The 27,603-nt window shown below is 37.9% G+C and overlaps 1 pseudogene; it reads right to left on the bottom strand.

Annotated features, from left to right (window-relative positions):
- Nucleotides 1-3,693: 3,693 nt before the first annotated feature.
- LOC132242476 (U2 spliceosomal RNA) lies at nucleotides 3,694-3,820 on the bottom strand (annotated as a pseudogene).
- Nucleotides 3,821-27,603: the final 23,783 nt, after the last annotated feature.

Below are 27,603 nucleotides of genomic sequence, written 5' to 3'. Positions count from 1 at the left end.
TCTCTCATATTGAAGTTTCTACCTCTCTCTCCCTCTCCCTTCCTCTCTGAAATAAATTAAAAAATATTTTTAAAAAAGAAAGTCTTTGCTACTTTGAGTCTTCTTGCTTCTTTTTAGTGACCCTAGTTACCCATATTTACCATTTTTAGAATTCCATTATCTAGAGTACTTCTTCCCCAACTAGTGTGTATATTAATGCCTTGGAGACCGTGTTAAAACAACACTTATAATTTAGTGGGTCTGAATGTGTCCCCAGAACCTGCAATTCTAATAAGCTCCCAGGGATACTGGTCACGCTGTTTCATGCACCACACTTTGAGTGGCAGGATCTAGTATTCCCTTACCCTTCCTTTTTTATTTAGTTCCAGAAGTTGCATATCCCACTGCCTCAGAGTCTAGGCAAATGACTAATCATTAGGCAGGCATTAGAGGTGGGGCTATGCTTCAGTTCAATTCATGCTTTGAGTCCTTGAAGTTTTCTTAATTCGGTAGTGATTTATGATGTAGTTAGATACAGAGATTTTTATTTTTGCCTCAGTAAAGGACTGCTACTTAAAGTTTATTTATGCTCTGCTATTCACGGTTGTCCCCAAAGAGGAATAATCTGAACAACACAAGAAAAAAAGGAGATTATTAATGAGTGTAGACACTTACTGTGTTGCAGTCATTTCAATCCTATGTTCCCATTATAATGCTCCAGAGAACTCACAAAATAGGGCTGCTAAATAAAATACAGGAGCCTGGTTAAAACTGAGCCTCAGATAAACAATCTTTTTCCTCAGTATTAACATGTCCTCTGCAATATTTGAGAAATATTATATAATTTTAACAATTAGTGGAAATAAATTGATTGTATTTGTTGGCTTAAAATCATTTTATCTGGCTCAATCTAAATTATCTTCAGTTAAGACTAGAATTAGACTGTTTTTTAAAATTTATTTATTTTTCAATTATCATTTGAGGATATGTTTTATTTAATTGATTTTTAGAGAGAGACGAAGTGAGAGAGAGAAAAACATCAATGTGAGAGAGAAACATCAATCAATTGCCTCCTGTAGGAACCTGATGGGAGTATCAAACCTGCAACCTTTTGATGTATGGAATGCCACTCCAACTAACTGAGCCACCTGGCCAGGGCTAGGACTGGGCTGCTTCAAACATGCCATGAATAGGCTGTCACATGTGAATCCTGCACTTTTAAGGAGCATGTTTCTACTCTCTCAGGCAAAAACAGATGAGTTTCACAATAATGTTGTCTTCTTTCCTCCAGTTCTTTGCAACTGAATTGTCAATTGAGGTAGTGAAAAAATACCAAATCCTTCTAGAAGTTACTCAATGTAAATCTAACCTGGGCTATGGACTATGTTTCCAGGATACAAATTATTCAAATATTTAGGGAGATCTCATAGTCTCTGTATAGTGTTTAGAAAATTCTCAAAAAATTATCTACTTGTCCCTGATTTATTTTCTCCAGAAACTTCTAGGGGTATCGAGAACATGTGTGGGGTTGGGAGGAAAAACCTTCCTTCTACCAGTTTCAGTGCAGTTTGGAGCCCTTTGAAGTAGATGACAGTGGATAGATCAATAGGAAAAAGATTATTACCCAGGTGGGAGGACTCAGTAGTGATTAATGCAGACTGCACCAAGGACAGGGTTTATGGATCAGCTTAAACAAAGTGGTGCTGGTGAGGACTTCATTGGGAAAATATGGAAGCTTCTATTAGGCATTTTCTTCTGGATAATAATGAACAGGCTTCTCACTGGCTGGCAGCTTACTGCAGCTCAATCTATCCACACTTCTGCTAAGGACTGGTCTTCCCAGTGGAAATGCCCTGGGAGAGGGGCTGATGGCAGTTGTATTTTCAGGACGCTCTGCTTTACTGAGATAAGGGAAGTTCAGAGAAGATATCTTTCTGCTGATCTCTTCAGTAGAAAGTCATAAAGAATTAGGAGCAAGTCATAAAGAAAGGCACACCTTCTTACGATGACTGTACAAACATATTTCAGGTAACAGATCTTACTAATTAAAAAAAAATTCCAGGAGTGAGACCTTATGTAAGGTCATAGACACTGTGTACAAGGTAACTTTAGGGAAGAAGTAAGGGACAAAGAAAAGTTGGCAGAAAAATGACATTCTCTCCCTTACCTGTCAGTATACACTCATGGTTTTTAAGGAAGTACAGCAGGTGTGAGGTACTACATAATCAACACATTTAGAATAAAAACCAGATGGTTCAAAGTAGACACTTAGAGCTATATATCCTATTTCACGTCTATGTCCAACCACCTATAGCTTTCAGCAGTTTGGGATTTATGAAATTAAGTAGATCAAACAGAATTATTTCATCTATAACTTACATTTGTGTGACAATTCTTCCTTGTTAAAAGAGTCCTTGTGTATTAAGGAAGGTCTGCGGCAAAGAGGAGTAGGAGGAGACATTAGTATATAAAACTTAACCTGATAGAAATATATCTTCAATTTGAAATGTAGTTTATTCTTTCTTCATTGCCCCTCTCTAAACTCTTAGGAGGAGCTTTGTTGATAATTACACAACAATACATATTGTTACCCACACATCTGTGTTACCATGAAAAAAGATTCTTTGTTTACAATGTACACTAGTATTTTCACATAAATTATAAAGCAATACATTTTTCAAAATACCACTGGTGTTAATATTTGTGTTAATCCTTCCAATCATGTCTATTTGTATACATGTATATAGAAACTTAGATATGTATCTAGATAGATATAGACAGAAATATTTTAAAGTGTTAAGTTTACTTTAATTTGCAAAAATGTCACTCGAAATGGATAACTTAATGAGCCGTAGACACGTTTCCTTCATAAAAGTTTTAGCCCTGTAAATTTTCTTTATGAATAAGAAAAGAATATCAAGTGGTTGGAATCGCTATACGGTTTTTAACTACATCTTTCGGCTTTAAGTAGCATCAGTGTATTCCCTGCTTTAAAGGATGGATGATTAGCATTCTTACACTTTCTCCTACTTATCCACCCACATCTTCCAATATTTGTTAGTTATAAGATTTTAAACTGTTAGCATTTATCAAATTTACCATCTGCTCTGCAGCCGCAGTTCCCCAGATGTTCAGTCCTAGCCAAACATTGACTGGATTTAATGTTCATCGCCAGTCCTTTTATTATGCATTTTCATTTTTTAGTTTTATTGTTCTCCTTGTTTGCTGGATTTCATCAAGATTCTTTTTCTAGACGAGTCCAGGGGTGCTACGTTTCTGGATTTCTGTCATGTCTGTCTCCTGTCTTTCTATTTGAATGAGAAGTTGAATGAGTAGTATATTCCTGGGTAAGAGTATTCTCTCCTTTCAGATGTTTGGGTCCATAACTCCTTTATTTTATATCATGAATGTGGTTCTAAGGAAGTCTGAGGCCAGTCTGACTTTTCTTCTTGTGAAGGATTTACTTTCCTTGACTATGTACTTAGAGTATTTTGTCATTCATTTTAAATTTTGAGAATATACCTGGCATATATTTCAGTGCTGGCCATTATCAATATTTCTTATGATTTTATCATATGCTTTTTGCACATGCTTACTGAATTCTTCATTTTAGGAAATAGTTTTCTGCAAAGTATATACATATAGGTCCTTGTTCTCCATTTATATCATCTGTTTTTCTAATTGCTTTAATCTTTGTCCTTTTACTCTGCATACAATTATTTATCTCAGCCTTTTATTCATAACATTAATTACATTTTCAGACATGCCAATCTGCAAAAATATTTTAAACTGATAAGAACAGATACTACACTTGATCTTAGCCAAAAGGCCGAGAAGCGATGCAAAAATATTTTAAAATAAATAACTTATTTTTGCCCGGCCAGTGTGACTCAGTGGTTGAATGTCGACCTATAAACTAGGAGGTCATAGTTTGATTCCTGGGCAGGACACATGTCCGGATTGCAGGCTCAATCCCCAGTGTGGGATGTGCAGGAGGCAGCCAGCCAATCAATGATTCTCTCTCATCATTGATGTTTGTCTCTCTTTCTCTTCCTCTCTCTCTCTCTCTCTCTCTCTCTCTCTCTCTCTCTCTTTCTCTTTGAAATCAATAAAAATATATTTAAAATTATTCTTTTTAATAATGTGGTTACTTTGAACATTTCCTTAGCTTTGCAGTCTCACTTAAAAAATATCTTGTTAAAATCAAGTCATCCTTGATGTCTTTTTAAACTTGGTAAACTTTTAAAAATCTCATTCTTTTAAAGTTCTAGGATTTTTACCCTTCACTTAAACGTTGCTTTTGCTATGTTTTGCCTTCAAACTGAGTCTTCAATATTTTGCACATTTTATTTTCCTTCCCCCTCTCTCTTTTTTATCTTTCCTTTTCCTACTATCTTTTTCCTTTTCCTTTCCTTTTCCTCTCTCCTTTACCAAACCCACCCAAATGCAATTTTTTCATTTCTACATTTAGGCCTAATATGTTTGTATGGTTGTCATGTTCTTTTTTCTCATTAAACTTTCCATGGACAACTCCAGATCTTCAATTTTCCCTGATTCAGTTTAGATAAATTTTCTTTAATTACTTTTTTTTAATTTATTTTTTAGGATCAATTTGTCTTTGGCCCTTTGAGCTTTCTCTCTCTCTCATATATTAAATAAAATGTATATAATCTATGTATATATATATATATATAACACATAATATATAATATGTGAGAAAGAGAAAATATATCCTATTAGTTCTGTTTTTCTGGAGGGCCCTTACGTAAGACAGGGAGTTTAGGCATATGTGCTATTGGTCTCTAGCATACTTTGTCTTAGACTTTAGTAATGGGTTCCTTAATCTATAAATATTACCCCCTATTGTATAGCACTTGGGGCCCAAATAAAGGAGATCTGTAAATTCAAGGAGATTGTTTGAATGTTGATGTTCCTAGTAAAAGCATTCCCCTTCGTTTTGTTGTTGTTGTACATTTTTAATTGAAAATTGAAAGGAAAAATAATAAACACTATAGAATTTAAAGGAGTGATTTGGTATAAGAGAAACCTTTCAGTTTTCTCTCTCTACCTTCAAGCAACTTTTATTGATGCTTATTTTTGTCTTGCAGGATTATTAGGAACATGTTCCTTGAAAGAGATGAATAGTGCATTCCTCATAGATGGACTAGAATGGGGCAAATCACAGAGTGGTAAAATAGTACCCATTGTGAAAACTAGATGCCATGAAATTTATTTCTCACAGTAACTTAGCAGCCACTCGCACCTGCATCTCCCAGAGTGCATGTTAAAAAACAAATGTTTGTGTCCCATCTTAGACCCAATTAGTCAGAATGAAAGGGCATGCTGCTTTGGGGTTTGCATTAAAACAAACAAACAAAACCTCAGGAGCTTCAGGGGAGAGTGAGTTTTACACATGCTCATGTTTGTTAACCACTGCATTCTAATGCTGAGATTGAGTAGAATGATTTGGAGGGAGCCCGATTATGAAGAATTTAGTTTGCCGTGGCAAGAAATGCTCATTTTTTCTTGAGGTCTATGAAGGCCCATGGTGGGGTCTACAGATAGAAGTTCTCATCAGATTTTCCTTTTGAAAAGCAGGCTGTGGAGAACAGGACAGGATCTTCTCTTCTAAGGCTTTCTCACCTTTGATGTTTTTGTTTTCCTTTCTATTTTCTATATTTTAAAAATACACCTAATCTAATATGTATTTTCTAATGCAATATATATTTAAAAGCTTTGTGTTAAGTTACCCTGATTTCAAATGGCATAATAGATATGGGCAAGAAGTGAATGGGCTTGAAAAGGCTAGGACTAGAGTACAGAATCTCAGGCCAGACAAAGAATAATAATCTAAGACAGTTCCTAAGCTGGTTTCACAGTGCCACTACCATGAGAGAAGATACATCTTGTGAGAGGGAAGTAAATATTTAGGGACTTGAATATGTCAAAAAGAAAGTCAGAATTTATAAAATGTGAATAAAGGACTGCCAAATTAAAGTTTAGAATTTTTCTAAAAGTTTGTAGCAAACAGGAGCTGGGGATTATATAAAAATGAAAAAGAAAAACTCTTATTGTATCCTATATAGCTAATGAGCAGTTGACCTACTTTAGAGAACTAATTGTATTTATTTCTCTCCAAGCTGAAATATTTCTGTTATCAAGGCAATAACAGAAACTGTCTTACGGGCCATCAAGCTAGGAAAGTATGAACACTCTTTTGCCAGAGTTATCAAGTTAGTGCAGCTGCTAGATAATAAGACAAGATGTAAAACCATGCTTGCTCACCCTCATTGAAACAAAACATGTTGCTATCACATTAATCATATTCTGTTATTCTTGAGGGAGCAGGAAGGTCAAGAGAGAGTGTGTTTGGATTAGTAATAAACATTCACCATCCACCTGAACTGTTCTGCATAAAGTTAACCACACACCTAGATGTCAAATGCAATTCTTTCTGTTTTCTATAATCAAAAGTCAGTTGGCTTCTCAGGGCTATTAGCGCTAGCACAGTCAGTAGTGCTAATTGGGTGCAACTGCTTTGCATTCCCTCCCCCTAAAAAGTGATTGATTAATTGTCAATATGATATATTTTCTATTATGTTTCTAGATCATCTTAGAAATAACTCTTGCCAAATATTTAGGCATTACACAATCCTATATAATAAAACCCTAATATGCAAATCGAACGAATGGTGGAACAACTGGTCACTATGATGTGCACTGACCACCAGGGGGCAGATGCTCAATGCAGGAGCTTCCCCCTGGTGGTCAGTGCGCTCCCACAGGGGGGAGCACCGCTTAGCCAGAAGCCAGGCTCACAGCTAGCGAGTGCAGCGGCGGTGGTGGGAGCCTCCCCTGCCTCCACAGAGTGCTAAGGACATCCTCTGAGGGGTCCCAGACTGCAAGAGGGCGCAGGATGGGCTGAGGGACACCCCCAGCCCCAGTGCACTAATGTCATGCACTGGACTTCCAGTTTACTATATTTACAGAGGAAGTCTCCTAACAGTAAGATGCCTGTCAGCAACTCCAACACTAAGTCTAGTTTATCAGATATGCTTGATAAACCTAACTTCTACCTACAGACATATTTAAGCAGCTAACTTCATCAGCAGATAGTAATATATAAGAGGAAGTTATGAGTAACAGTAAATATGTGAATGTGAAAGTTGGAAACTAAACTAAATCTGAAAATTAAATAAAGTGTTTTATTTGTGGAATCTCTTCTCTTTATCCTAGAGGGAGAGCTCTCTATATAATTGCAATTTTATAACTGACATTTCAGTGTATATTAAAAAGTTGTAATGGAACCAATATAAAAAATTTTGGTAGCAAAAATATAAAATGACACAAATTTATGTGCATGTTCATTCCTTTGAATATCAATAGTGAATTTAATACAAAATGACAAAATAGATTATGAGGTTCAAGTAGACATTTTTCAAAGAAGACATACAGTGAGGCACATGAAAAGATATTCATTATCACTACCAGGAAAATGCAAGTCAAAACCACAATGAGATTTCACCTGTTAGAATGGCTGTTCTAAAAAATACGAGGTTTCCAGTGATGGAGAGTCTGTAGAGAAAAGGGCACTCTCATACACTGTTGGTGGAAATGTAAACTGGTGCAGGCACAATGGAAATTGTGTAGAAATTTCTCAAAAATTAAGAGTAGAATATCATATGACCCAGTTATTCCTCTTCTGGATGTTTACCTGGAGAATACCAAAACACTAATTCTTAAAGATATATGCATCCCTTGTTATTTAGAATAGCCAAGATATGGGAGCAACCTTAATGCTGATAGATACTTAAACTGTTAATGGTGGTGTTGAATCTCACTTATTAAATTCAGCAAAGAAATAATTCAGGTCCAAGAACTCTAGTGAAAGAGAAAGTTTATTGAGAAAGTCACAGTGGTGGAGGAAGTGAGCCACCAGGCCCGCATGAACTCAGGAAATAACTTACAGAGGCAAAAGTAGGGCCCTTGGAGTTTAGGAGAACAAAAGCAAAGGATACATGCCTATGTGGAAGGAGGTGCAGACATGCTCTATAGAGATTGTGCACCGGGTCCTTCTTCTTAAGAAATTTTATCTTTTTTTCCAAAGTTGGAAATTTTAGGGAAGTCTCAGGGGAGGGTCTCAATAGAATATTCATCAGCTTTCCATGTATGTCCTTTCAGGGTTGTGGTCTTTACTGATTGGTCAGTGTTGGGGTAGGGGGGTCATTAGTTATTACACCTGGTCCTGGAGTCAGCCATGGCATTGCTTTGTCTGGTTTAGCTGCTATTCTGGGCCTGGAGCTAAAACATAACTGAGGCCTAGATGTTATTTCTACTTTGACCAAAACTCTGCCTCTATGATCAACAGACCCAAGGCTTTTTTTTTTAAGATTATTTGATGTGGGTTCAGTACCTCATTGTCCTGAGGGCTTAATGCCTAAAGGAGTGGTTATGCAAGGGTTTGTATGGGAGTCTTATGAGGCTACTATCAGGCCCCCTTGTTCCTCCTCTAAGGAGGTCTAAACCACGTGACTAATGACATGCTAGGGGAGGAACGGTCATCCTAGGAAGGAGGTCCTAGCCGCTAATAGTTGTTTTCTCCTGTTGCCAGGAACCCAGGGCTTTCTGTCCAAGTGACATTCCATACCTGTCCTGTTATTCCTGCTCTACTCATGCCTGTCTAACTGCCTACTCCAGTGGTTGGCAAACCGCGGCTCACAAGCCACATGCGGCTCTTTGGCCGCTTGAGTGTGGCTCTTACACAAAATACCATGTACGGGCTCGCACATACAGTGCGATTCAAACTTCGTGGCCCATGCGCAGAAGTCGGTTTTCGGAAAGGCGATAGATGAAACAAGTATACAAGACGAGTGTGGATGGGAGAGTTGGAAGGGGTCAACCTCAGCCAGTGTACCTCAATTAGATTGAGGACGTTTTTAGCAAAGGCCAGCTTAGGAGGACCCTAATTAAGTTAATAATAATGTACCTACCTATATAGTTTAAGTTTAAAAAATTTGGCTCTCAAAAGAAATTTCAATTGTTGTACTGTTGATATTTGGCTCTGTTGACTAATGAGTTTGCCGACCACTGGCCTACTCTATCAAAACTAGGGACGCATCTTTAAATATTGGTAAGATTTTGAGAATTTTTCTCAAGGACACATTTTCAAATCCCATAACTTCCTTCTCTGATGTTACCTTAGGGAAATTATTTCATTGGGAGCCTCAATTTCCTATTTGAAAAATGGTAATAAAAAACAAAATTCAGCTGAGTAAATTTGAAGATCTAATTTATTTACTTGGTTAATTCATGAATTGAGCAGAATCCCATAAGCAGCTAGAAGGGCGCTCTGAGGTGTTATACAGAATGGAAGATTTTTATAGGAAGAAGGGTACAACAAGGGAACTATTACCAAAAGAAAAATGGCCTTGGTCTGGTAGCTTAGTTAGTTAGAATGTCGTCCTGATACCCCAAGGTTGTGGGTTAGATCCCTGTCAGGGCACATACAAGAATCAACCAATGAATGCATAAATAAGTGGAACAACAAATTGATGTTTTTTTCTCTCCTTTCTTCTCTCTCTAAAAATCAATATAAATTTTAAAAAGGAAGGATTTTTGGGGATTCAAACATCTCTTTTTCGGGGGAAGAGTAGGGAAGCATCTTTAGCTTGGAGGCTACCTCTTTTTTTTCTATGGAGAATAAAGGGGGCCCACAGTGACAGAGGACCTTACTTGTGCTTGAAAATTTCAGACTGGTTGATTAAGATAACATTTCTGGTGGAGGTTGAAACTGCAGATAGATCAGCTTTAAACCCAAGTTTGGTATTATGGGCTTGTAATACCAGTGACACTATTTTGGGCCCATAGTTTTGCTCTATAACAACTGGAAACCAGCATTACAGGATTTTGTAAAGATTTAATTGAATAAAGTATGTGATGTAGTTGATAATAAATGCATGTTAACATATATTAAAATATGCCATGACATTTGATTCCTACTGTTAAAAACAAAATTCCATCCAGTAAAATTGAAGATCTAACTGACTTTATTAAAATATTAATGACTCAGGCAGCAACCCATCTAACTGCTAAAAGGGCATTCATAGAAATTGTACAAAATGGAAGGTTTTTATAGGCAGAAGGGTGGGGCAAGGAGGCTATTTAGCAAAAGGAAAGAAATGATTGTTTCATACCAGGATGTCTTTTTTCCAGGGGAGTGAACAGATGGGGTGTTTGTCATGCAGATAGCCTCTTCTCATTTTGGGGGACTGGAGAGGGCCCAGGTGACAGATTACCTCACTGATGCTGATCAGAAAATTCCCGACTGGTTGACTGAGATTACATTTCTGGGAGGAGTTGAAACTAAAAACAAAGAAACAAACAAACAAAAAATTCTATATAATAAAAGAGTAATATGCAATTCAACCAAACAGAGGAACGGCTGGTTGCTATGATACACACTGACCACCAGGGGGCAGACGCTCAACACAGGAGCTGCCCCCTGGTGGTCAGTGTGCTCCCACAGGGGGAGAGCTGCTCAGCCAGAAGCCAGGCTCTTGGCTGGCGAGCACAGTGACAGTGGCAGTGGCTGGAGCCTCTTCTGCCTCCCCAGCAGCACTAAGGATGTCTGAGTGCCATCTTAGGCCCGCTCCCCCAGGAAGTCGAACATCCCCAAGGGCTCCTGGACTGTGCAAGGACACAGGCTGGGCTGAGGGACACCTCCCAACCAGAGTGCACCGAATGTTGTGCACCGGGCGTCTAGTTTAAAATAAAAAAACAAACAAGAGCAAGTGCTTATATAGGTGTTATGAGTGCAAACACCAGAGGGATTAGCATAGTGCTAGAATGGACTACATAACTTGTAGGGTCCTGTGAAAAATGAAAATGCAGAACACCTTGTTGAAAAATTATTAAGAATTTGAAGAAAGTGACAGCAGAGCAAGCACAGGACTCTGCATTTGCATTGGCAAATGACAGGTTGCGTGCCCATGAAACCAGCTCTGGGTACCATGCAGGACCAGGGAAGGATTCCTTGAGGCAGTGTTAATTTCACTTGAGATCTGCAGGATGAGTGTGTGTTAGGTAGACAATGTCAGACGTGCATTTTCATTTGCTATTTTTATTTGGGTCTGATGTACTGTTAGTTTCTCAAGAGCTATCAGTCTCATTATGTTTAGATCAAGGAATGATGCAACTTTTTCAGTCTCAGGATGTTGGTGGTAGAGGGATAGTTACCTTTTGCCAGGTAGATTTAATCCCCCATATGAATAAAAAAGCAAAAATTAAGGTGAGAATTTTATGACTCAGCATTTTAAAGAATCAAAACTTGTCAATAATTCTCAATCATTCTTTCTTAAATATTTATGGGAATGCAGTGACCAGGGAATTTGGAGACCTGGGTTCTTGTCTTGAATCTGAAAAGGGACTCTTTGGATCAAAGCTTCCTAATATGAGAATAAAAAAAAATAATATTTAAGGTTTCTTCAAGTCTGAAACTTTAAACTGCCGACAGTAGCTTTTTCTAATTTTCTTTAGTGAGAATGCAGGCATTCATTTTATCTTGGTGTACTTTTTGGAACCTAAAGTCATAGTGCTTTCTGAATAGCTGGCAGGAAATTTACAGCAGTAGTTGCCAAAGGCCACCTTCAACAGGCAATGTATTTTCTTAACCAACCACATTAATTCCCCGACGTGACCACTGCCATGCCATTCTTCCATTAGTTAAAGGTCACCTCTACTAGCAACCAATTTTTGTTCTTTCCCTGGAGTAGTTGCTTAAGACTATATTCATTGTCTGTATTAACGTCTCTACTGAATCTGTTAAATATCAAGGTAATTAAAGACTTATATAGACATTGAGTCACTTTATTCTCAAGTAAAGATCCTTTTTAGACAGAGACACTTCGGTGTAGTTCCAGGAAAGTAAAATTAAAATGTGTTCATATTTCAGAAACTTTCTTCCTACATTTATTAGTGCCTTTCAACAATTTAAATACTTTTGGTAATTGAAATAAATTTTGTTGTATTAACCTGAATATTTTAGGCTATGCTGTGATAACAAAGAATCCCCTAGTCTCACAGACTTAAAACAACAAATGGTGTTTGTGTTTATAGAGTCCTCTGTAGGTAGGTGCCCATGCCCTCCCTGGCATCTATCAGCATGCAGGCTAACAGAATCTCTACCATCATGTAGCTGTCCAGGGCATAGGAACTCCCTGATAAAGCAGGGAATAAAGCACTTGAACATCTCTCGCTGAAATTAAATTTTTAAAAATACATTTTTGCCCAAACCGGTTTGGCTCAGTGGATAGAGCGTCGGCCTGCGGACTGAAGGGTCCCGGGTTCGATTCTGGTCAAGGGCATGTACCTGGGTTGCAGGCACATCCCCAGTAGGAGATGTGCAGTAGGCGGCTGATTGATGTTTCTCTCTCATCGATGTTTCTAACTCTCTATCTCTCTCCCTTCCTCTCTGTAAAAAATAAATAAAATATATTTTTACAAAAAAATACATTTTTATTTATTTCAGAGAGGGAGGGAGAGGGAGAGATACATAAGAACATCAATGATAAGAGAGAATCATTGATTGGTTGCCTCCTATACACCCCACACTGGGAATCAAGCCCGCAACCGAGGCTTGTGCCCTGCCCAAGAATGGAACCATGGCCTTCTGCTTCATAGGTCCATGCTCAACCATTAAGCCACACTGGCTGGGCTGAAATTAAATTTTTGACCTGAAACTGACACACATTATGTTTATGTACCAACCATTGGCTAGCAATAGTTATACAGACCCAAGTTCATGGGTTCTGGGAAGTGTGTGAGAAGAGGTGGTAAACCCTAAGTCATCTCTTATCACATTTCTATTCCATAAAAATTTGTTTATCAAAGAAAAGTCTGTCTGAAACTTTTGGGCTTCTGAGAAGTAAGTTTTAGATGAAAGTGTATTAACCTAGGTGGAATCTCATAGTTCAGATAGTCAAGAACACACACATCAGCATTGCCAAGTGTTAACATTTCAGATCATTGGTGTCTTGGTTAGTTATATTTGTATGTGTATGTGTTTCAGTTTCTGTATTGCTGTTATTCTTCCTTTTAGATAATGAAAGGAGATATCTCAGTGTTGATTGATTTCCTACTGTTTGCTAAGAGATCGTAATTAAAGCATTATGCCTTTCTTCAAGGAGCTTATAATAATCTTTGAACATCAATTAGGCCCATAAATAAACACAGTCCTCAAAATTACACAAACTAGAGGAATCATATTCAGTTTTAACCATAGACAAATTGGATTTCTGATAACATGCTTTAAAACTTTTAGTTAGGCATTAGTTATATTTTCCACACTTTATGGCACATGAATATATCATCTCAGATAAATATTTGCCAAGATAGCAGAGCAAATTCAGAACTCTTGAATGAGAAAATAAGACATTAGCAGGATTCATAGGCACCTCTGCATCCCACAGCCATGAACAAGTAAAATACTTTTATATCAGGGCAACATTTCACAACTAGATATATTCTGCCAATATTAAATGCAATATCTAAAGTATGAGAGGTGCTTTTGATTAGTCACATAGGATCCCTTCTCTTTGGGAAATCAGAAATATGGAACACAAGGTGTTTAGGGATTTGTGTACAGACCATCTATGCATTACTCAGGTTATATTATTGTTTGGAACCTTACCTAAGCCATTTCTAGCTTGAGTTAGGCTCTCTGTTCTCTGACTGAACCCCCAGCATATAGTAGGCACTTTCATAAGTATTTAATAGGTAATGGGGAATAAAACAGTTCCTAACTCTTGAACTTTCTGTGCACTGGAGGATAAAATAAACATTCATATCATAGGTAGTAAGTTCTATGCTAGAGGTAGGGGAGGCTGCTATAGGAGTTCAGTAGAAGGGAGTTTCTATTATGGAACACATGGTGTATGTTGTGTGTGTGTGTGTGTGTGTGTGTGTGTGTTTTGCATGTGTGTCTGCATGTGTGTGTAGGAATAGTCATGGAATTTATATTAAGTTAGCCAAATTAACAACAAGGAAAAGCAATCATAAGAAGAAAAAATAAAGCTAGAAATAAAACATTTGAAGTACATGAACCAAGCAGGAAAAAAAAACTACCTACAACTTAAGCTCCTTAATACAAATGTTTTGACTTAAATAAATTGTCCAGTGTGTTTCTCAAAGTTTTAATTAAGGAATAATTTATTTATACATTTACTCTGAATTTTGGTGCCAGAAGGAGGTAAATAAGTTACTTATTGAACACTAAGAACTGAAGTACCTAATATTTTTCCTTCCTCTCATGTTGCATGAAGTAATAACTGACTTATTCTAGGTAAGGCATATTTCTAGAGAAATTTTAAAGGAAGTGTTTAAATATTTCTTAATATGTGTCTTCTTTCTTCTTGTTTTAAAATCCTCACCAGAGGATATGCTTTTAAAATTGATTTTAGAAAGAGAGAGGAAGGGAGAGGAAGAGAGAAAGAGAGAGAGAAACATTCATTGTACGCCTCCGGTATGTATGCACCCAGACTGGGGATCAAACCCATAACCTCGGCATATGCTCTGACTGGGAATAGAACCCACAACCTTTCAATGTATGAGATGCTGCAACCAACTGTGCCACACCAGTCAGGGCTGGTCTTCCTTCTTATATTCAACTTAGGTTGGAGTGTCATTATAAATAAATAATTATAATCGAACATTCCAGAGTTCCACATCTTCCCATATTATTCTGGATTTTTTCTGTAAAAAACTGGAATGAGTTAATCGATTAGTCTGACCAGAATTCTATAACTCATTTCAGCTAGCAAATGTATTTCAGTATCAAAAGAGAAAAATTAGAACATCACATGTGATTCATTAAATTTTTTAGGTACAAGGAAGAATAACAAAGCAAGTGTATAAATTATTTTAACTCTTTACCTCTGAACTAAGACAAAATATTATCTGAATATTAATTCCTGTGCTGTACTCAAAAAGAAATAATTTATAGCCCTGGCTGGGTGGCTCAGTTGGTTGAAGTGTTGTCCTTACACAAAAAGGTTGTGGGTCCAATTCCCGGTCAGAGCACACACCTAGGTTGCAGGTTTGATCCCCATTCCAAAAGAATTAAAGAAGAAATGAGCATGTCCCATCCTAGTGGGCAGCAGGCCATGAAAAGTATGGTTCATGTATGATAGTGACTGTTTCCACGGTTGATAATTGCTGCACCAACTGCAGTATGAGATTTCCCTTCTTGGATGTTTGTTTCCCAGGACTCTTTTGTGCGGGTGGAGTGGGGTGGATTTTGTTTTCTGTAATCTAAGGGGAAAAAGAAAGAACACATCTTTCCTTATCATCACTAAGCTTCTAATTTCAAGAACTCATTCCAGCACAGGTGTCCAGCTGGGCTACTTTGGATGACAAGACTTACATTAATTCATCTGTGACAATCTTTAATGAAGGATGAAGGGGATTTAGTTCTCACCTAACAGGAGGGGCGTGTTTTGGGCTGTTAATAAGTACTACACACACTAAACTGCAGTTAGACAGAACTAACTTTGATATTTGCAAGAGCCAAATTTTTTTGGAGGCATATAGGAAAAAAAAACACCTTCTTAATTTAATCATTGTGTCTGACCTATCATTACTTGGCACCAAACAGGCAATGCATTTGTGAAAATGCAACTGATTGGTATGAGACTTTCAGAAAACAATCTTGCAGTATTTCTAGTACTGTCATAACTCAAAATCGATTGACAAAATATTATCACGTATGTGTCTTTTAAGAGATCTTGCTTTAATCAAATGAGGCATTTGCAGCTGGCATATGAACTGCTTATAAAGGACAAGAAAACTGGTAATATACATGACTTATCTCATCATCATTTTGCCCTTTTATTCTTTTAAGGATAAGCCTTTGTTAGAGAGAATGCAAAGGTATGCCCCTTCCAAAGCAGGACTCAAATATCCTTTTTTAGTCTAAAGTAATGATTCTTAACTTTGGGAAAACCACTTATAATTCTAATGTTATTTACTAGATCCCAACAGCTTTAAAAAGGGTTTACAATGGTTGACTGAAACAACAAAAAGAGATTTTGCTAGCATGGCAGCGTTAAGTATAGAGAAACAAATGTAGTAACTATAGTAGTCATTTAATGGCTATTGATTGTCCTTAAAACCTTCCCAGTTATTGTTAGTTCAAGGAGATTCAGAAATTGAGATGAGTTACATAGTAAATGGGAAGTGGAAATGCAACCATTTAAAAAAGGCAAATGGTTTTCTAAAGTAGTAAGTAGATTTCTAATAAGTAGCACTGTGTTTTGGGGCCTGTTAAGTAATCAAAAGCAAAAATGTTCTCAGCTGTACAAGTAGAGATGCGAGATGCAGAAATGAGTAATACTGGTATCTACTACTTATGTGCTTCAGGAACACATAAGATATATTCCATCCTTCCCAACATTCTACACAGAGCCATCTTGCCTTCACTTTATGTTTGAGGAAACTGAGGTTCACAGAGGTTAACTTTTCAACTAGTGAAGTTCCCCCCTCTGCCCTCCATGGCCATCCACGGTTCACAATGATCCAAGGGGGTGTTTGAACCCAGGTATGGTGTAAACAAAGCCCATGTTCCTTTCCTCACACCAACCACACTTACTGCTTTCAAGAAAAGTGTGTGCTTTCATAACACTAGGTAGCAACTGGAATCCTGCAGAGAAGGATCAAAGAGAGAATGAGAAGGAGAAAAAGGTGCTCACAGGTGACTTGTGTAGATGAGACATTGATAAACAGAGCAAAACAAAAACAAACCTCAACCAGAGAGACCCATGAGGGTAAAGGGGTCATTGGATGTCACTCAAAACAAAACATAATAGGCTACCTAATTTCTTACCTTAGTTATCTTAAAACTGGGACTTATTTACATCGACTATACCATTTTTGTTTCTATTATACACAATGGAATGAAAGATATTTCAGTATTAAGTGATCAGGCAAAAGAGAAGGGACCTCAGTGGACTCCAGAAAGGAATGATCCATGAGATAGGAAGGAAACTAAGACAGGGGATGGTGTCCTGGAAACAGTGAACGAAATGCACTGAGAGAGTTAGCAGCTGCACCACATGATGGTCAAAAATTACAAAAAAACCAGGTGTTTTCCGGTGAATGTTACAACATGAACGTCTTTAGGAACATTAACAAAGCAATGCCAAGTGGTGGTGGAAGCCAGAAGTTGGTTTTAAAACGAAATCAGGCAGTAGTTGATAGGATTATAAGGGGATTTACAGCGCCTGGCCACACTTAGTAATGTTTAATGGATGCACGAAGGAATAAGTGATAATTAACTAAAATCCTCCATGCTAGATGCTTTCAGGAATACAGAAAAGACACGGGAGACCCTCATTCCCCCTGAAGCACCCTCGTCCCCTCCACTGGAAGGTGGAGGTGTCATCAATGACTACGGAGGAATCCTTGAGTATACTGTCTCTCAGGGCTCAGAGGAGTTGGGGTGTAGAAAGGTATTGGGAGTGGAGGCACAAGCACACCGTAGATTCCTGTGGAGATTGGAGGAGACCATAATGCTTATATGCCAGTGCTAGGATAATGACTGGGGCCTGGTGAGGGGAAAGTGTGTAAATAGATGAATCAAAGAGGCAGCTGTCCCTATAAGAAAGGGCAGGCACAAGGCATTCGTTTGGAAACTGAAGAACTATAGCTTGATACTGACCAGAAGGAGTCTCCAATGCCAAACTTAGAAGCAGGTGCTCTCTTCTCTAATCATGGAGAGCCAAGGCCCTGGCCCCCAATGCTGCACAAAGGACACATCCTGGCTGAGGGAAAGGCTGACCTTTCCCTTTAGAGAAGTATAGCTATTGATTCTGAAAAGCATACCCCATGGAAGCCAGGAGTGAAGGAAGAAAATTGCAAATGGAGTAACTCAACATTTATAGTCTGGCCAGGAAGAGGGGTCAGAATTAGCCTTGCAGAAAGAAGTAAGTGTGAGCTGTGGAGGATTGAGCTTATTGTGTAGTCATATCCTGTTGTGTTGTTCATTCTGCTCTAAGAGTAATAAAAGAGCTTGAGTCCAAGGAGAGCTTGAGTTCAGTTCTAGCATTTAGTCTGCACCTTAATCTTTGTCTGGTCTTTGAGGAAGTCATGTAACTGTTTTGAATCTATAACATAGACAATAAGGAGAGGAAGGAAGGCAGTTTTCTTCTTTTTTAATATGAGGGTGTAACAGCATGCTTGTATGCTGATGGTAATGATCTCATACAGACAAAAGTTATTGATTATTTTACTAAGCACCCCAAAGTGATTGCCATGAGCAGACGAATTTATAAAAATTGTATTAGACTCTTTTTTGAACTCAACATTTTTATTATCAAATTGAGGTGGTTAAACCTTGATTTTACCCTTCTGTTTTGCCTTCTTCTCTTCCTTCTATCCCTCCTCCTTTATGTAATAACTATGGGTGATCGTGCATAGGTGGGGTTCAGCCTGCCTGAGGGGATGTAGGAGGTTGGCCAGCTGGCCCCACCTCTGCTCCGGGTGGGGGGGGGGGCGATCAGAGGGGTGGTGGGGCTGATCAGGGGCAGGGATGGCAGGGGGGATAGGGGGAGGGGCTGCAGGCAATTGACCAGCTGGCCCTGCCCCCTGGTTGAACTCCTGGTGGAACTCCCAGTTGAGGGGCTAATTTTCATATTAGCCTTTTATTATATAGGAATACTGAATGCATATGTAAAGGCAGGACCTTTATTAGGAGCTACCACATAACATGATAACTATGCCATTTCCATAAGGAGCTTGAAGTTCTTTAAGAATGAGAATCAAGCAAACAAACAATTGAAATAAGTGATCTGTGGTCTGAAAGCCAGAGGAGCACAAACCAGTCCATTCAGAGTATAAAGGCTATAGAATTTCTTCCTGGAGGACATTACCTTTTAAACAATAATATTTAACAATAGATGGGAATTACTATTGATCCTCTATCAAGCCAGATTTCTTTGTGCAGTGTTTCTGGATAAATGGAACAGAGGTAATATAGGTTTTGCTTCAAAGCACCTGCTGTTCTTCCATTGTAATTTGTATCCAACCTTAATGATATAATCTGATTTGAATGACCTTAGTTTGCAGAAGACTAATGTATCATCTTTCTGTGCAGCCTTGACGATAATGCCATGCTCTGAGGAGATGAAAGAAATATATTGCAAAGAGTAGCATTTTAAGTAAAAGCATCAAATAATCACCAAACAACTTCCAGAGAAGTCAGCCAAGAGACTGCACCAAGAGTCAATTAAAGTAAGCCTTCAAACCCCTAGGTGTTTTCAAAAAACTTCCCGAACAGCACTTTTGTGGCATGGGGATAATCTAAATGCACATTGTTTCACACCCAATTTGTTGTGCACAGTTCATCCTGTCTTGCATGCCAATTAGATTCCAAAACTGCTTCTTGTGCAGCCTGGGAGAGATACAGGCCTAGTAAGCACAGGCTTGATTGTATTGTATGGTAATTGGAGCTTTACGCCTCTTGCAGACCTCATCACGGATGTGCATATTTTCTAAAAGCTTAGATTTGGAAGAGCCCTCCCATTCATTTTAGAGTTGGTGTGTACATGCGCTTTATTATTCTCAGATATAAAATAATATGTGGTTCCAAAGAGCAATGGGTTCAGAGAAAAAGGAGAGGTTCTTTTTTAATTCAATGGCATAGGGAGGGCATGATGGGTGATCTAGAGGCTTGGGAACATGGCTTAGATCCTAACTCCGGAATATTTTTCAGTTCACAATTATAATGATGTGGCCAGGAAATGAACATGTTGTATTAGTTTGTGGTATATTTGCATTTAAGTACATGTTTTGCTAATGAATGAATGGAGACACGTGTCTTTGACGCATGTCAGTTTATGAAATACACCGTGCGTTTGTGGGATGCATAAAAATCTAAGGGAGAGTCTTTATATAATTCCCGAGTTTAAAGAGGGCCCAGCATGGTGAATCTACTTTGACAGTTATATCCATTTTAAGAATATTTCATGGAGTGTAATGTTTATGCCTTGAGGTATGACCTATATCTATGCTAATTTCCTTACTCTATAACCAAGCAGTAATTAGACAGGTAGGGGGCCATTAGAAGGTAGTATATTTCTCTTTCTTCTTATAAAGTTCTGATGTGATCAGTTTGTTTACTGAATGGGAAGCCAGGGTTTGCTGCATTATTAATAGCCTGGCTTATGCTTTGTATCCCAGCATGAATCTTTATTTTCTTTAGAGATATGACAATGACTGAAGAAAAGGCTCCCAGTTGTAATCGGTAAAATGTTGTATGCTTGTCTTTCAGCATGGTCACAAATTTGGCTGTGTTCTTTAAAAGGGTTCACAGAGATATTTTCCATCTCTAAAATATTATAATTTCACTTTCATGGGGACTAATCAGCTTGCCTTTAGTCTGTCTTCACCCTCTATAATGACAAAGAATTATTCCTTTTGAGTTCCAAAAGCAGAGTCAAAGATCCTCAAAAATTATTCTTTTTTTTTCTTTTGACTCTGTTCTCAAAATCAAAGATACAGTGAGCTTTTCGAGTGTTCTGCACGTCACATAAATAGGCCATTTCAGGCTACAAAACATGCGTTGCTCTCTGAATTAATATAGGAGGGAGAGGTCCCCTCCATCTACTCTTTACCTCCCAGCATGTTGTCCCTGTTGCAATTCAAGTATGTTTGAAAGACCTTCTTGCTAATTCAACTTTAAAAAATTAAATTTCAGAAGAACATAAAAACTTTCAGAGCCGGAAAAAGGTAAATAAATCTTGGTACCGAATGCTCTATTATAGCTACATCTGGGGCCCTGGCTGATGTTGCTCAGTTGATTGAGCATTGTCCCATGCATCAAGAGGTTACAGGTATGATTTCCTGTTAGGGCAAGTGCCCAGGTCGTGTTTTCCATCCTTAGTTGGGGTGTATGCAGGAGGCAACTGATCAGTGTTTCTCTCACATCAATGTATGTGGATCTCTCTCTCTCTCTTTCCCTTTCTCTCTAAAATCAATAAAAATATTTTAAAAAGTTCCATCATGGGATAAAACTGATAGTGGGGATGGTGATGAAGAGAAGTTTGAGATTAGAGGAAGAAACATGTTTTTTTTTTACTGTAAATAAAATTTAAAGAGTAAAATTTTAGTTATTTGTTATGCCCATTGTTTTTCAAATATAAAAGACATTTTTAATTTTTAAAGTACTATACTAATAAGAGAAAAAAACAATTGTATAGTTCTAGTTATGAAGATGTCTACATTCCATGAAAACAAAATATTAATCAATACCTTATGAAAAATAATATTAGGTAATATAAAAATAAACAACAATGAGGTAGTAATATGTAGTTGTGTAGAAGTTGAGATGTAAGGGATTTGTGGTCATCAGGGTCACGTTCAGGGAGAAATGAGATTTAAGACATGCCTTTAAGAGTCAATGGCCTGGGAGAAAAGTCCAGATCAGCAGAAAATAGAGCCAGGTGCAGGGATGATAGTGAGTAAGAAGGGCTAGTAGAAAACTTACTTTCAAATAAACATGCACAGTTTTATTGTACACATTTAATAACAAATATATGTTGGCAATATTCTAAGTTCCCTAAAATTAGTAGATAAAAAACAAACAAACAACAAATACAACAACCAAATAAAAAGTTTGGTCATATCCAATTTACATCACTAACTGAAGACAGGAGATCCTGGATCACTCACTCTCCAGTGATCAGCAAAATGTCTTTTCTGTAGATGGTGGTCATAAAAAAGTTTTAATAAAATAGGAGGAACTGGTCCCTGCTTAGTGCTTAGCACTGTAAGTGCTCACAAGCTATGTGTCAAGTAATTAGAGTAATCAAGATGCAGTCACGGACTCTAATGAAACTTTACGTCATTGAGTGAGGAGTAATAAATTGCTGTGAAATAAAAGTGGAGGGGATTTAGGGCCAATCTGAATTGCATATTGATTAGATAATAGTAAAATATATGTGTATGGACACATCAGTAATTAACTACTGTAAATCATTCCCAAGGAGTCTTCTCTCTCAAATGCATGCTCACAGGAAATATAGTGAAAATATACCCAAACCTCTTGTCAGTTTCAGTCACAATGCTGGACATCTGCACATTTCTGAATAGCTGCAGGTATAGTTTTGCAGGGCAAAGCTCAGCTTAATGAAAATGAACATATTACTTAATTATTGATGCCTTTGAATTGGAACCAGAAGTCTAAATCCTGGGACTAGAGACTCAAGCAGACCAAGGATAACTATGGTATATTCTTTTTAAAAAAATCCCCTGAAAAAGAAACTAAGGAAATTTTAAAGCAAATTGCTTATTAATTTTCTCATCAACCATTGATGGAATGTCTGTTATATGCTGGCCAAGGAAACCTCTAAGAAGAAGGGGGAAAATACCAAAGTGAACAAATATGCAGTTTGAAATTGTGCTTAGTACTGAGATGGAGGGAAAAAAAGAGGTGTGTGTATGTGGGGGACAAAGAGATGCTTATTTAGGGTTACAGGGGAGATTTTTCTAGAAAAAGAACCTTTAGAATGATACTTAAAGATTATGACATGGTTAATAAAAGATCAGGGACTGGTAGGAAGCTGGGAGTAGTATATTCTAAGTAGAGGGGACAATGTGTGAAAAGTACCTGATTTAAGAAATAATTCGGTATATATATATCACTTGACTGGAGTTCATATGTTACTAGTGATGTAGGCAAGAGGAAAGAGATGCAAAATGGAGAGAGGGGGAGGGTATACAGCATTCGTCAATAGTACAGATTTTCTCGTTTAGTAATAGAAGCTAGTAAAATATTTTTATCAAAAGAGTGTCATTATTCATTCAACAGATATTTATTGAGAGGCTTGATATGTGCCTGGAAGTGTTTTATGTCCTTGGTATACATTAGTCAGATAAAACACACACACACACACACATTTAGCCAGTGTTGGACATGAGCTTATATTCTAGTTTGAGCGCGCGTGTGTGTGTATGTGTGTGTGTGTGTGTGTGTGTGTGGTGGGCGGGGGTTAAGGGGAGTAGAGACAAATGAGAAACAGAGGTATAAGTAATAATGAAATCTTGTGATGTGTCAGAAAGTAATGAATTCTATCAATAAAATGAAATTCAGAATGAGATAAGGAAAGTCAGGAATGCCAGAGCTGGAATGCATAATTAACCTGCAATTTTAAGTAGAGCAGTCAGGGCAGGCCTTGTGGATTATGTTATGGCTTTGAAAGATCATTTTACTTCCTATAGTTGGGTTTATTTCAGGCTGTGACACTGAATTAATAGAAATACATTTTGTCTCCTTGATTTGATACAAGCTCTGCCTTCATATCAAAATGTTATATATTAAGTGTGGTTGTAGATAACTGACCATTCATTGCCCTACAGACATTCAGCATCCCGTTGGGTTTGCCCAGTCTCTTTCAGGGACTGAGTCAGTGCTATGATGCTGTATTTATGTTCTATCCTTGTCACATTATTTGAATGTGAAATTGTTTAGAAATATATATTTCAATGACTCTGTAGAGGAAAACATAGTTTTTATATCCAGTGGTTACCTCAGTAACCAGACGAGGAGATCTAAAAAAACTGGCTAATTCAGTGTACTAGCAGCAGGAGGGAAGTCAGCTGTTCTGGACATTTCTGTATCTTTTATTGTGCTAGATTGGCTGTGTAGTCATGAATTCAGGCCTGATTAAGAAACAGCAAGACTGTGCTGAAGTAACTTCTAAGCTAAAAATTGTTCCCTAAATTAGGACCAGGGCTAGGGATTAAACCTGAAACCTGGAATGTGCCCTTGACAGAAATAAAACCCTATACTCTTCAGGATACCAGCCAATGCTCTAACCACCTACAAACACTGGCCAGGGCAAGAACTTTGTGCATAATATCTCATTTATCTTATCTGAATATCCCCATTACACCACTATTATCCCCATTTACAGATGAGAAAATGTAACTTGCCTAAGGAAACCTAACTAGTAGAGCCACGATCTGAGTCTAGGTTGCTTCTCTGCAGGACTCACAGATTCTAACCAGTATGCTAAAGCATAACTTACACACACATACACACACATACACATAAACTTGAATTTGATAATCATTTGTAGCTGAAGAGTATTTATGCCACACCTATAGACTAGCAGAGGATTCAACTGGCCAGGAATCTTGTGTTTAGAACTCAGTGATACTGAGCAGGGATAAATTGCTATTATGGGAGTCTTGATTACACTGCTCTATTAATTTAATAGCAGACTCTGACTTTATTGCGGTAAGTAACATATTCATTAAAGTGTTTAAACACTCAGGAATGAAGAGAAGAGGCATTTGAAATGCACTCTGATGGCATAACTAACAAAGCAGTGGAATCATTCACCGCAGAAGGTAATTCTGACAAGTGATCTGCTTGGTCTTGGCCTTCGACTCGGTCTGCTTAGTGTACAGGCTTCAAGCTTGCCATCCATGCCACAGAGGCTACCTAAGGAGAGCTATTTATGTGGGGGAGAACAATCAGCAGGCTCTCAGGAATCAAGTGATTAAGCCTTCAAGAAGAAAACGTTTGTTCTGGATTGGTTTAGGCCAGTGGTTCCCATCCTTTTTATGGCCATGCCCCACCTAAGCATCTCTAAAATCCTATGCCCCCCTGTGACATATAATTCTTATAATTCAAAAAGTGAACTCCTACTCACGTGGAGGAGGCCTAAAAGGTCATTAACTTGGTCTAAACAAGCTTCCAAAGAGCATGGCATCCACGAAAGTCACAAATAAAAGAACCAAAAGGACAGTTGAAGTACTGAGGAAGAAATCACTAAGAAATTGTTAATAATAATAATATGAAGTGATGTGAAAAATAAGCAAATAAAGTTTTAAAACATAATAAAGAACTAAAATGCATAAATATGTCACAATATATATTTATATACTGTATATGAGGCCCCTAGGACCATAAGAAATGCAAAAAAATTCACTGTTAATAACTCATTCTCAAATTGCCCCCCTTAAAAATCAAATTGCCCCCCTGTGGGGCATGTGCCCCACATTGGGAACCACTGGTTTAGGCTAATCCGCCACAGGGACATTCTGAGCAAAGTCTTCATTCCTGTTGCATGAGAAGGACAATTGCATCCTGAGCCAGGAAGTGAAAATGCAAATGTTTTATGAATGTGAGAGAAGTCCTGATGGGCTCTGCAGACAATTTTGTTTGGGATTCTAATTTTGTAGGCTTAAGATCATCTGTTCTAGTGAAGGATAGCTCCTGGGTGTTCCTGACATCAGAATTATGGACACGAAAATACTGGTAAATTAAAATATTTAACAGGGGGTGATTTTGGGAAATAAAACATTATCATTCATCCTTGGAGGTCTTTGAGTAGGAGCTGGCATGTTAATATGGCTGTAGGAGCAGAATGCATTACATGTGGCTGAGAGCATTGAGGTCATTGTAACAATGTGGGGCTATAAGAGCCTGGTGATAGCCATTACCGTTTTGGCTCAGTGGATAAAGTGTTGGCCTGCAGACTGAAAGGTCCCAGGTTCGATTCGGGTCAAGGGCATGTACCTTGGTTGCAGGCACATCTCCAGTAGGGAGTGTGCAGGAGGCAGCTGATTGATGTTTCTCTCTCATCGATGTTTCTAACTCTCTATCTCTCTCCTTTCCTCTCTCTAAAAAGTCAATATTTTTTTTTTTAAAGAACCCAGTGATAACAGTGGTAATGGAGAGGAGGCAGATTGGAGAGAGACAACAGCTCATATTGAGAGGGTGTGACTACTCTTAATTGAATATAAGAGGCAGTGGAGAGGAAAAAGTTGGCTTCTTTCTGTTACATCCACTTACTTATTTAAGTAGTTAGAGTAATGGTTGCCTCAGGGGAGGGGGTTGGGAGGCTGGGTGAGAAAGGCGAAGGGATTAAGAAGTACACATTGGTAGTTACAGAATAATCACTAGAATATAAGCACAGCATGGGGAATATAATCATTAAATATTGTAATAAGTATGTATGGTGCCAGCTGGGTATTGAACACTGGGTGGGGGCATCAGCTTGTAAATGATATGATTGTCTAACCACACTGTTGTACACCTTGTACTAATACAAAATAATATTGAATATAAGCTGTCATTGAAAAATAAAGTTAATAAAAGAAATAAGTATTTAGCGCATATTAAGTCTCAGGCACAGGGACAGTGCTGAGGATACAACAATGAGATTAACCTCCTAACACTGATCATGAAGAAGCTGTTGATGTTAGCCTGTCTCTAGGGTTCTTGATAAAATGCCAGTTATCACTAGAGATACTTCCTTACCCCCACTCATCGGAACTCTTTTTCTTCTAAAGGTCTCTATCTCTCTCAAAGCCTGATGCAGAAAATTGTCTAAAACAAATCACTTACACCATGGTGTGACTTTGAGCTCATGAAGCATTATCAGCCTCCTTTCGGACTGTATAATCAGTCTCCACTCCGGTCCCCACTCAGAGATTTTAAGCAAGAGTAAGCAGGTAGGCAAGATCACTGTAGGAACAGAGAGCCATATGTTATACATGATCCTGTATTGATCTTAGAATAACCTAAAGCAATTTTTTAAACATAGGGCAAATTCTGAGTTCCTTTTGATAATGTCAGAGACTGAGGAGCTGAAGCGGTTTTAGCCTCATTTCTAGTGGCCAAATAAATGGATCGTCAGCCCCGAGAATTTCAAGCCAGAAAAAGCAGGTAGGTAAAATCATTGTAGAATAAAGACCCATCTACTATTCATGAGATTAAACGGATATGCAGGGTAATTTAAATCTACTATTTTACACATAGAATAAGCCCTGGGTTTATTTTAATCATCTCAGCTATGAAAGTGGCTGGTTGCCTGGGAAATATATGATGGCTTCTTCTATAGGCATATATATATATATGGCTTAGCGATAAAAATTTGCAAAGGATGAGGACTGATGTAGTAAACCTTTTATGATAAATGTACCTTTGCAATGTCTTTCTGAAATGAAGAGTTGCTTCCCAAAAGAGGCATTTATGCTGAATATGAAAATTACCACTCTGATTAAAATAGCAGAATGGAGAAAATAGGGTTATTTAAATGTTAGGTATGCCCAAACTAAACAAGTGTTCACATGACAAAAGCAAAGAGGGTTCTTTTCCCCCCACTTTAAGTCAAGATATTTATTCATGTATTCAAGAGATGTTTATTTAGCAGTTGCCTATTTAACAAGTTTGGGGTTGAGCTATGTGAAATAGTGAACATGAATATTTTTGTTTGCTAAAGTTGAGAGCTTCTTAGCTTATTATATGATAAATGATATGTCTATAACTGCATTGTGTTATATAATAGAATACATAGCAAGGGAGTAAGAGTCTTGTGGGAATTCAGAGAGAGGGAGATTACTTCTGGTTGGGATGGGATGGTGAGGAAAATTTAGATGGATTCTTAGAGAAGGACGCACTAGGGCTGGGCTTTGAAGAATAGATAATACCATAGATAAGCAGTCATGAAAAGGTCCAGAACTCCTGATGAAAGGAATACAAACAATATCATTGAAGTAGAAAATCTTTGCACACATGCAGGGTTATGCATTTGTTTCAATTTAGCCAGACCACAGAGCACA

The sequence above is a fragment of the Myotis daubentonii genome, chromosome 9 (genome assembly GCF_963259705.1).
Source record: "Myotis daubentonii chromosome 9, mMyoDau2.1, whole genome shotgun sequence".
Taxonomy (NCBI): domain Eukaryota; kingdom Metazoa; phylum Chordata; class Mammalia; order Chiroptera; family Vespertilionidae; genus Myotis; species Myotis daubentonii.
Note: the sequence above shows the minus strand (reverse complement) of the source record. Positions and strands in the feature narration are given on the sequence as shown.